We start from the raw sequence: 10,633 nt of genomic DNA, 5'->3' as shown, positions 1-10,633 counted from the left end.
TGTTATTCTTCTGCTTCGTAATAGTAACAAAATTAAGTGAAAAATGATATCACAATGATATCAATATACTAGATTTACTTACATTACAAAATATCACTTTTACTAAATATGGTCGTTATAGTTCTAAAATTATTTCTTCATTAAATAGTACCGCTCTCAGATCGGAATGTCTATAAAGATAATTCATTTTCTTAGGAATTTTACCACCGACTTTTTTTCTTGCAGAAAACGTTTATTCCGGCGACGCACGTGCAAGATGACCCGACAAACTCCACGAACAGAAACCAAAGACCGCCTGAAGGGGTCACCTGTTATAACCCATTCGCACAACTCTACACTAATGTGTTGTCTTCCGGGCCAGTCATTAGAATCTAAAATGTCACATGAAGGACGCTTACCGTTGCAATTTGTACTGTTGTGACGTCAGTAAAAATAGGTGCTCGTGCCATAAATCACGAGCATAATTATGTACTTTGAAGGCTGTAACACCATAAAATATATAAATTTAAAAAGCAATAAATAAAAAAACCAATTGGCTACTCTTAATTTTTGTTTTATTCACTCTTGAAGCAGAACGCTTTCCGAGACGTGGTCAATTGTTGAAGCAGTCGAATCGTAATCTGAGGGTCAGGGGTTCGAATCCCCGTTACACCACACATGTTCGCCCTATCAGTGGCGGGACCGTTATGATGTGATAAATCAATCCCATTATTCCTTGGTAAAAGAGTAGCCTAAGAGTTGGCGGTGGTTGGTGATGACAAGCTGAACTTCCCTCTAGTCTTACACTGCTAAATTAGAGACGGCTACCGCAGATAGCCCTCATGTAGTTTGCGAGAAATTCGAAACAAACAAGCAATTCTAAACAACGAGATCAGAGTCAGATACATTTTGGAACAAGATCAGTAAAAACTGTTAATTGGAAAAGGTGGTATAGGGACCGTTAAAAGAATGCAGAAAAACGTTGAATCCAAATGTAAATATTATATTTTCCAGCCAAAAACCAGGGGTTCTAAGAAAGTAAAAAAACAAGGCTGGAAGTGGTGTCTACATTATGTTTTCGAACAATAAATTTATATTTTCACTCCATATATACAGCGTTTATCAATTTTAGTAAAGTCAAACTAGGGATTTATATTAATTTAAGTATTTTATAGTAGATATATCACCAACCAAATGTATTGACATAAACCTATTCCACAACATCTTTCCCACAACCAAAATACAATGGTAATAGGTGATCCAAATAGTAAACGTAAAAACTTTGGCATAAATCCACAAACACAAATGGAGGACACCTACTGCAATTCATTGATGAAATAGCATCGCCCCAATAAACGACAGTGAACCTACGCATACCACGCATGCTACAAATACAAGTGACATCTTTAATATTAAAAAAAAGTTATTAAATTTTAACGTGGGAAAAGATGTTGACAGTGATCTTCTATCAATATGGTGTACTTTCGATCTCGCCCCCCATAAAGATATAACCTTTAAAGAAGGCAAATTCCACTAGAAAGAAGCTAATTGGCAAAAATGTGAGTAAGAATTAGACAACATATTACCAGAAAATGTTGAGCATACAGCTAACAACAAAGTAGAATTTAGTAGTAGTTCCTACTAAAAGTAGCAAATAGCTACAAATAATGCATGGAAATCAAACAATCAACTAATAACACTCATAAAACAACGAAGACAATTAAGAAGACAGTTCATGGCAACAAGAGATAAAGAAATAAAAACACAACTAAACAGTATCAGAAATAAAATCAGAGCAGAAATTAAATTGTTAAAACAAGAAAAATGGGACAATTTCTGCTGCAAACTAAATGGAAAAACCGACCCCAGAGAGCTTTGGTCGCACCTAAAAAGACTCACTAAAGAAGCCACAACAAGAAAATACCCAATATAAGAACAAAATAACACATTAGCACACACCAACAAAGAAAACCCAGAAGCCTTCAGACAACAACTAGAAAACACTCTCAAAACACAACGACCCAGGCGTGAACACCTATTTTTTCAAAACAGTAAATAATTATGTAACAAATAACACAGAATTATACAAACCCTATTTCCTAGTCAATATTAACAACAATAACACCAATAACATAAATGACTTTTACGATCTACTGCTTACCAGAAAAATAACATTAGCAAATCTACGGGCTCTCAGAAAAGAAACAATGCTGAAAGTAGTGTCCACATTATGTTTTCGAACAAAAAATTCTTTTTTCCCTCCATGTCTACAGCATTTATCAACTTTAGTAAAGTCAAATTTTGGATTTATATTAATTTTAGAATTTTATAATAGATATATCAAAAACAGGGTTATACTTCAAGCAGTTTGGGAAATATTGATTTCCACACGCTGTATAAAATTAATAGGAGCAGAGAAAACGCAGTTTATATTTTAAAATAACAATGTCGCTTTTATTGAAAATTTAAATTTTATGAAAAATAATGTATCGTCATATTTATCGTAAAATAATATTATGTTATTTTGTTCAATTACAAGTAATGAAAATAAAAGTATCCGTCAAGTTCAAGATATACAAGCCACCAGTGAGATTCGAACTCACGACTCCTGGTTTACAAAACCAGTGCTCTACCCCAATCAGAGCTCTAATAGCTCGCACATATTTTTTAAAAATGCATTGTTTCTCTTTAATGTTCTACAGTATATTGAATATTCGCTTATCGTTCAGTGGATTATTTTAGCATTGTTAAAACAATCACACGTAAAAAAACATATTAAGAACACCTCTTCGACAACATTTTCAACAGTAAGGTATTGTACTATTTTCTCCTCTGTTCAGTATATAAAAATTGTTGTTTTAAATTACGCATAAAGATACACCGCGGACTGTCTGTGCTCTACCCACAATGGGTATCGAAACCCGGTTTTTATTATCGTAAGTCAGCAGATATTCGGCTGTGCAACTAGTGGAGGTGGCAAACACAGTAGTTCAATTGTGTTTGCTTTTCTCCAAACACTGCATAAAGAAAGCATTTATTTGAATTTTATTCTTTAGATTTTTCTACATATAAATATCAACCTGCCACCTGTGTGAAGTATGTTTTTGAAACATTAATAAATCATCATTGAAAATGGTGGTACACGAATATATCTGTTTACGAAGGTAGTCATCTGATCAAAAAAGTACAGCCATATATCATAAAATAAACCATCTTAAAAACCGAAGAAACCGGTGCTAATCCTTTTATAGACATTTATTTGTGAGACTCTTACAAATTATTTAACAAGATGATTAAAACAGAAAAACCTTAACACTTTTCCCAAGCGACAAGAACATCGAAGATCAATAGAATATTCTTTCTTCGAATCTACTTTCTCATTTAGGAGTTACAATAGAAATAATATTCATTTAAACTAAAGTTGTTGTGTCCAAGCTTTAATTATATTAGAATATCAATATTGCAATTATTTAGTTGTGTTATATGCATCGCTTGAATAAAATGCAAGGTACTTATCTCAGCACATACCCAACCTACATATTATTCTCTATAAATTATATGTTTAAAAAAACAATCGTACAGTGCTATAAGGAGCAGTAGTAGAGTATTGGTCTAGTAACCTAAATGTTGTAAGTGCTATCCTTCCAGTTGGATTTCATATTTTCACATTCAAACTATTACAATTTAGTAGTGGATTTCTTCTCTCGTTTGTTTAAAAATATCAAAATCGATGAAAATGTTTATGTGGTTAGAAGGTATTTGAAATAATTCAATTAAATTATCGACATAGTTATACGAAGGAAAAACATTAATGAATTTAATTGAACAAATAACTAAAACTTTTTTCTGTGTTATTCTTCTGCTTCGTAATTGTAACTATATTTAATTATGAATGATATCACAATAATATCAAAATACGAGATTTTCTTGCATGTTGTAGTTATAGTTATAAAGACATTTCTTTATTAAAAATTATCGCTCTCAGATCGGAATGTCTAGGAAGATAATTAATTTTCTTAGGAATTTTACCACCGACTTTTTTCTTGCGAAAACTTTTATTTTGGTGACGCGTGGGTAAGATGACAGGGAAAACACGACGAACAGGAACCAAAGACGGCCTGAAAAGGTCACTTTGTAGTAACCATTCGCGCAATTCTACATTAATGTGTTGTCTACCAGCCAGTCATTAGAAACTAAAATGCCACATAAAAGACACCTACCGTTGCAATTTGTACTCTTTTGACGTCAGTAAAAAAGGTGCTCATGCCATAAATCACTAACATATTTATGTATTCTGGAAATAACACCATATGACATATAAATTTGAAAAGCAATAAATAAAATACAGTTGGCTACCCTTAATTTCAGTTTTATTCACTCTTGAAGCAGAAAGCTTTCAGAGGCGTGGTCAGGTGGTTACGACAGTCGAATCCTAATCTGAGGGTCACGAGTTCGAATCCCCGTTACTCTAAACATGCTCGTTCTTTTAGCGGTCGGGCCGTTATAATGTGATAGGTCAATCCCACTATTCATTGGTAAAAGAGTAGCCAAAGAGTCGGCGGTGGTTGGTGATGACTAGCTGCCTTCCCTTTAGTTTTACACTGCTAAATTATAAATGGCTAGCACAGATAGCCCTCGAGTAAATTTGTGAGAAATTCCAAAAACCAAACCAAACCGTTTTCGACAAACATTAGCTTATTATAGTCATTTATGTTATTCGTGTTATTGTTGTTGATATTGACTGGGAAATATGGTTTGTATAATTCTGTATTAATATGATATGATCGTTTACTGTATTGTAAAAATAGGTTTTCACGCCTGTGTCGTTGTGTTTTGAAAGTGTTTTGCAGTTCTTGTCTGAAGGCTTCTGCTTTTTCTTTTTTGGTGTGTTATTTTATTCTCGTGTTGGGTATTATTTTTTTTTGTGGTATCTTTGTTTCCTCTTTGTAACTGCGATCGAAACGTTCTAGGATCGGTTTTTTTTCGTTTAGTTATCCCATTTTTCTGGCCTCATTTTTTTTCCAGATACTGTTTATTGGTGTTTTTATTTCTTTGTTTCTTGTTGCCATGAACTGTCTTCTTAATTGTGTTCGTTGTTTTATTAGTGTTATTAGTTGTTTGTTTGTTTCTATGCGTTATTTATAGTTTTATGTTGTTCCTGTGGTACAGTGTTAGTTGCTGCTTTTAGTCGGCACTCAGTGATTATTTGACTACAACTACCAACTTCTACTTTGTTGTTGGATGTATGCTCAACATTTTCTGGTAATTTGTTGTCTAGTTCCTTCTGATATTCTTGGCAATTAGCTTTCTGGTAGTTGAATTTTGTATTGTTTAAAGGTTATATCTTTATGGGGAGCGAGATGGAAAGCACACCATATTGGTAGATGATTACTGTCAACATATTTTCCCACATTAAAACTTAATAACTTTTGTCTGATATTTAAGGAGGTGAGGCAGTTGCCTAGGATATCACTTCTATTTCTAGCAAACATAGTATGCGTAGGTTTACTGTCATTTATTAGGACGATGTTATTTTCATCAATGAATTGCAATAAGTGTCATCCATTTCTGTTGGTGGATTTACGTCAAAAGTTTTTATGTTTACTATTCAGATCACTTATTACAATTGTATTTTGGTAGTGGGAAAAGATGTTGTGGAATACATTTATGTCAATACATTTTGTTGGTGAACAGTAAATACCTGCTAGTGTTAAAAATTAATGGTTAACTCGCAGGAAATCAACAATTATATTTTCATTATTACCGTTCATTTTAATTTTGAATAACTGAAAGAATGTACTTATATAACAAAATAATTCCTCTGTTAGTATCATGGTTGTTTATTCTAACTTTTCTAACTGGCGTAAAATTACATATTTTAAATTTATTGTTAACATAAATCCGGGTTTCACTTAGAATAATAATATCAGACTCATAGTTTTGCTATCAGGAGGTTTATTTAACACGTTTATTTAACACAGTGATCGTTGTGGTATGTATGGCTTTCTTTATTATTTTTCTGCGTCGCGTGTGAAGAGATCAAAGCAGTTTTTAGTATGGGATGGATTTGTGTATTCTGCAATAAAATTTGTAAAGATGTTTTATTTATATTTACTATTAAACTTGTTTCGTCGTTTCTGCTCTCTTTTATTATATGAGTGTTGTTCTCTTGGGTGTTTGTTGTGTCTGTGTGTTTGTTAAGTTCTTGTGTATTGTTCACTATTTTGGTTTGGTTTCGTTGTTCTCTTGTGTGTGATTTTCGTTGTCTGATGTTTTCCTTCAGCTTTTCTGCATTTGTCACTGTATCTGTTGTTGTAGCAGTGTGTGTTTCTTATGCAGTTGTGTTAGTTATATCGTTTGGAATTGGTCTTGTTGTTTTTATTTCATAGATATGTTGCTTTATTTTTTTGTACTTGTCGCAAACTTTGTAGTTTGCTGTGTGTGTTTTATGCAGTTGCAACAATTAGGTTTTTATTACTATTTTTTACAGACAAATATATGGTGCTTACCGCCATGTCCACGTCACCTCGGTGTTGTCAAACGTGCCGCTGATACGTGACCATATCTTTGGCAATTTTAGCATTGTATAACTACAATTGCTGGTGTTTTCAATTGCTCTACTTGAAAATTTTGGTACCACAGTTACGACAGAAAGTGTTCGTACCCCTGTGTCGTGAGTAGTTTTGTTCCTCACAACTTAAAAAGTATCAAGATTAGGATAATGAAAGTAGAGTATATTATAAATATTCTTCTAACACACTTTTACATACATATTTATGTAAATTGAACGACAAATAAACTGTTTATAAACAAATAACCAAATATAGGAGAAGCAGAAAGTGTTCGTGCGTCCACTTTAATGGTCAGTTGTGTAACATTACTTGGCGCAATCTCTCCTCATAGCCCTCCATGATCGTTTGACAGTACTGGTATTTTTTTTCCATTCTTCTTTACAGAAGGCCTCCAACTCTTCCAAGTTTTTCCGATGACTCTGATAAACCCTGGTCTTCGACTCATGCCAAACGTTTTCAATTGGGTTGAGATCGGGTGACTGTGATGGCCACTCCAGAACGCTTATATGGTTCCTCTGCAACCAGGTGTGCACATATTTCGATGTGTGCCTAGGGTCATTGTCGTGCTGGAAGATCCAACGACGCCCAAGCCGCAAGTTACAACCATCATTCTCGATATAAGTGCCTAATATATCAACGTACTCTTCTTATTTCATGATTCCGTTGACGTGGTGAAGGCTATCTACACCAGAAGAGCTGAAGGAACCCCATAGCATGATCGAGCCACTTCCGTATTTAACTGTATGGACGGTGTTCTTTGGAAGATTTCGTTCCCCCTTCTTACGGAAAATATAGCAAACATCGCTGTGGCCGAAAAGCTCGATTTTAGTCTCGTCTGACCAAAGAATATTCTTCCAATAGGTAAAGGGTTTAACTACATGTTTTCTTGGATACCTCAATCGTGTTTCTAAATGAACAGGCTTTAAATATGGAGTTCTACGAGGACGGCATGCTTTGATGTTGTTGTTGCTGTTTTAAAATAAGCACAGAGCTACACACTGGGCTATCTGTGCTGTGCTCACCATGTGTATCGAAACCCTGTTTTTAGCGTTGTAAATCCGCAGACATACCGCTAAACCACTGGGGCGCAGGCATGCTTTGAACCCAGAAGAACGTAACATGTTCGTAACTCTAAAGGTGCTTACTTCACTCCAGTTTTCCTTACCAGTTTCTGTATGTCATTACCTGTTAAACGAGAATTCCTACTAACCTTCTGAAAACCTTCCACTTGGTTCTCTCTCGAATTTTGGTGGGAGCTTCTGGAACGAGGAAGGTTAGCGGTTGATTCTATAAGCTTAAACTTGGCAATTATGCTTTGAACAGTAAATTTCGGCACATTAATTTGTGTAGCAATACCGGAAAGAGACACACGAGACTTGTATTTTACAATAATTCGGTTCTTTTAAATCATTGCACAGTTCTTTCCTGTTCGTCATGATGACCAAGCAGATAATGACGGAGATGGCGCTAAATTGCCGGAAGTAAATTTTTTGCTGGCGAAATTCCAATAATTATGAACCCAGTGTCTAGTTCTGGAATGGTATAATGTAGTTTACTTGCCAAAAAAAAACAAAATTTTTACGGGAACATCAGTTTTTTGACACGTTTTGAACTGTACGATCACTTTCTGCTCTTCCTATTTTTGGTTATTTCTTTATAAACAATTTATTTGTCGTTTAATTTACATACAAGTTTATGTAAATGTGTGTTAGTATAATGTTTATAACATACCATACATCTATTAGCCTAATCATAATACTTTTTAAGTTATGAGCAAAAGACTACTCGGGACGCAGGTGTACAAACACTTTCTGTCGTAACGGTGACTATTTTTTTTCTTGTTTTTCGTTTTCTCCTTATATTAATATCTTTATCATCATCAAAAGATGATAATTGTGTTTTGGCCACATTACATTTGACCATGAATGGGGTATTATTAACTCCATTTAAAATTACATCTGATTTCTGGCCACCTAATGAACTAGATTTACTTAGCTTGTTTTTCAGGCCACTTTAAGGGCATGCGTCTTGGTTTTTAGAGGTCATGTTCATTTTGTTCTAAGCGGTTGTCGCCATCGCTCCAGGTTAGGCGACCCGCACTTTCGTCGTCCAGGTGAAGTCTTAGGCTTCCTCGCGTTTAACAGTTTCTCTAACTTATATGAGTATTTCTTAGTGCTCTTTCGCTCACATAAGTGTAGATATCTCACTCAGAAGGAAGGTTAAAAGTGTTTTTTTTTCCTGTATGTTCAGTAGCTTTTCACCATTCTTCTTGCTTATTCTCACTGAAGGTCTCCTTATCTCATTGTTTAGAATTGTTTGTTTGTTTTGAATTTCGCGCAAAGCCACATACGGATACCTGCGCTAGCCGACATTAATTTAGCAGTGAAAGACTAGATGAAAGGCAACTAGTCTTTACCAACCACCGCCAACTCTTGGGCTACTCTTTTACCAATGAATAGTGGGATAGACCTATCACATTATAACAGCCCTACTATCGAAAGAGCGAGGATGTTTGAACACGAAACCTCACATTACGATTCGAGAGTATTAACCACCTGACCACGCCTCTGAAAGTGTTCTTCTCCAAAACGAAATAAAACAAAAATTAACAGTAGCAAATTGTTTTTTATTTATTGCTTTTCAAATTTATATGTCTCAAGGTGTTATAGCCTTCATAATCATTTCAATGATTCATTGCATGAGCACATTTTTTACTGATGTCACAACAGTACAAATTGCAACGCTAATTGTCCTTTATGTGACATTTTAGTTTCTAATGATTGGCTGGTAGACAACACATTAGTGTACAGTTGTACGAGTGGTAAGAACAGGTGACCCCTTCAGGCGGTCTTTGGTCTCTGTTCGTAGAGTTTGTCCTGTTCTTTTATCCACGCGTAACCGGAATAAAAGTTTTCGGCAAGAAAAGAAGTCGGTTCTAATATGCCTCAGAATATGAATTATCTTTATAGACATTCCGATCTGAGAGCGATAATTAACATAAAATTATTAAAAAATAAATAAATAATGAAAATAAAAAAAACGGTGAATCCAAATGCAAATATTGTATTTTCCAGCCTAAAACTAGGTGCTCTAAGAAAGTAAAGAAATAAGGATGGAAGTGGTGTCTACATCATGTTTTCGAACCAGAAATTTCTATTTTTACTCCATGTCTTAGGTATTTGTCAAGTTTAGTAAAGTCAAACTCGGGATTTATATTAATATAAGATTTTGGTAACACATATGTCAAAAACAGGCTTATTCTAAAAGCAGTTTCAAAAATATTGATTTCCACAAGATGTGTAACATTAATAGAAGCATGGAAAACGCAGTTTAATTTTTTTAAACAAAGATGTATATCTTAATGAAAATTTAAAATACGTAAAGAATGATGTATCGTCATCTTTATCCTAAAGTAATTTCACATGAATTTGTTCAACTGGATATGATAGAAGTATAAGCATTCATCATGTTAAAGGTGTGCAAGCCACCAGTGAGGTTCGAACTCACGACCCCTGGTTTACGAAACCAGTGCTCTACCTCTGAGCTATGATGGCTCGTTGCTTTATTTGAAAAACGTATAATTTCGTGAAGAAACTATACAGCATGTTTAATATCAACTTATCGTTCAAAATATTAATATAGCATTGTTAAAACAATCACACGTAAAAAATATAATATTAAGAACATTTTCAACGGTAAGGTATTGTGCTGTTTCCTCCTCTGTTCAGGTGTATAATCTGTATATTAATCGCGGAGAGGTGTTCAGGACTATCTATATGCAATACCTATCGAGTTCGTATAATAGTTCATTTTTTCAAAACATTTTATCGAAATATTTTATTGTAGTATGTATAGTTCTATCTACTATTGTTTGTGGGTTTGAATATTTATGCATAAACTTTGAAGAAGTGGTTTTTGCGCACTCTACATGCTGTCGAAAGTAGTATATTTTATAATGACTCTTGTTTGGTTTAGAATTGTTTTTTGCTAACGTTAATCCACGCTGGAGCTGCATAGTCTATTACAGTTATATACGTTTTGTATATTTTGAGAATGGTTTCAGCTGTTACTCCATTGTTTTT

General features: G+C 34.2%; 1 non-coding gene across 1 annotated transcript; it reads right to left on the bottom strand.

Moving 5' to 3' along the window:
• Window positions 1-10,033: 10,033 nt before the first annotated feature.
• On the bottom strand, window positions 10,034-10,105 carry TRNAT-CGU (transfer RNA threonine (anticodon CGU)). Its single transcript has one exon. It is a non-coding gene; the product is annotated as a tRNA-Thr (tRNA).
• Between the last annotated feature and the right edge of the window lie 528 nt (window positions 10,106-10,633).

This window comes from Tachypleus tridentatus, chromosome 1 (genome assembly GCF_004210375.1).
Source record: "Tachypleus tridentatus isolate NWPU-2018 chromosome 1, ASM421037v1, whole genome shotgun sequence".
In the NCBI taxonomy this organism is placed as follows: Eukaryota; Metazoa; Arthropoda; class Merostomata; order Xiphosura; family Limulidae; genus Tachypleus; species Tachypleus tridentatus.
The sequence above is the reverse complement of the archived record's forward strand: the minus strand, read 5'-3'. Positions and strand labels throughout refer to the sequence as shown.